This window comes from Nannospalax galili, unplaced genomic scaffold (assembly GCF_000622305.1).
Source record: "Nannospalax galili isolate Female #2095 unplaced genomic scaffold, S.galili_v1.0 scaffold239, whole genome shotgun sequence".
NCBI lineage: Eukaryota > Metazoa > Chordata > Mammalia > Rodentia > Spalacidae > Nannospalax > Nannospalax galili.
In genome coordinates, this window is record NW_008343017.1 from 458,232 (window position 1) to 460,132 (window position 1,901).

A 1,901-nucleotide genomic window follows, 5' to 3' on the forward strand; every position below is an offset into this window, starting at 1 on the left:
ATTAGAGCTTGAATAGGTGTGTGTTTCTTTACAGTCACCTGGCATCATTGATATACTAATGCAAACAAATCATTAATCTCTGATATAAACAAAATTGCATAGTCTACATAAATTGAACAGAAGGAAAAATATGGTTTGGGGTAATTAGTATTCAATAACTTAAAATAAAATTTAACAAAGTATTAAAGAAAAAGCAGTTGTTTCATACCCCTGAAGCATTTAAAACTGTGGCTGGATTCAGGAGCACAAGTGGCACCACTGAGCTTTGGTCTCCTGTGTCTCGGTTTGTTTGCTCTCTCATGCCAATTGAGCTACATTCTCTAGTACAACAATCAGAACAATAAAACCTCACCACTGGCCACCCGGCGTCACACACACCTTTGCTCAGGAAAAGAAGTAATTTCGAGATAGGTTACCATACCGACATATGTGACTTAAAATTTTCATTTAATTGATTTTTTTTTCTGTTTGAGTGTTTTGCCTGCATGTAAGTACATGGATGTTGTGCAGTGCTTATGGAGGCCAGAAGAAGCACAGGTTCCCAGGGAACTGGAGCTATTGATTGTTGCTAGCCACTGTGTTTGTGCCAGAAACTGAACCCACGTTCTCTGCAAGAGCAACCTGTGTTCTTCACCACTGAGCATTCTCTTCAGCCCCTGAACTTTTTCATTTAATTTCATATATATATATTATCCATATTGATCCAATATTCCTGATAGTATTACATATCCATTGGGGATAAAACTGAGGCTCAAAAAAATGACAACTAAGACCAAGTGTGGTGCACACTTGAATCCCAGCAGAGGTAGGATGATCTCTGTGAGACTGAGGTCACTCTGTTCTAGACAGAGTGCTCCAGGCCAGCAGGGACTACAGGGAAACTGTGTCTCCCTGAATGAATGAATGAATGAATGAATGAGTGAATTAATGAATGAGTGAATAAATAAATAAATAAATGTAGTAAGTTACTTGTTTATCAAGAGACCACACTGACTTGTTCTAGCAGCACATAGTTGTTTTCAATTCAGAAATACAGGATATCAGTTTCTGAAAGTATTATATTGTTTCATTTATTTATCATACAATGCCCAAGTCCCTAGATTATATTCTTTTTTTAAGATTTTCTTTTTTTATGTGTGTGAATGTTTTGTCTGCCTGAATGTAAGTGCACCACATGCGTGCCTGGTGCCTGTGGAGGCCAGAAGAGGGTGTTGAGTTCCCCTGGAACTGGAGTTAAGAACCAGTGATAACTGCCATGTGGTGCTAGGAACCTAACCTGGGTCCTCTCAGAACAGTAAGTGTTGTGAACACTGAACCATCTCTCCAGCCCTCCATCAATTATATTCCTAATAGGTATATTTTTATTTTTCCTTCATCTCAGTTCAGTCTTGCCAACCCCCTGTGAATCATAACAGGAATTGACATTTTACAAATAATGGAAATGAGGGGCAGATAACAGAATTAACTCATACAGTATCAATTAGTAAGTGTATTAGTTACTTTTCTGTTGCTATGATAAAATGCCATGACCAAGGCCATTTAGAGAAGGAAGAGTGGTTTATTTGAGTCTATCATGGTGGAAAGGCATGGTGGCAGAGGAGGCTAGAGCAAAAAGCTGATTGCTCAGATCTTCAAACGCATATGGGAAGCAGACAAAATGAAACTGGAAATGGGGCAAGGCTATGAACTCTCAAAGCCTGCCCCCCAGTGACTTGTTTCCGCCAGCAAGAATGCACTTCCTAAACCTCCACAAACAGCACTGCCAACTGGGGCCAAGCATTCAAATACTTGGAGCCTATGGGTGACATTCTCATTCAGACCACCACAGTAAGTAAAATGCAAATCCAAGAGTGAAGCCTTTGCCCCAGCTCCTAAGACTGGTGCCATATATATATATATAT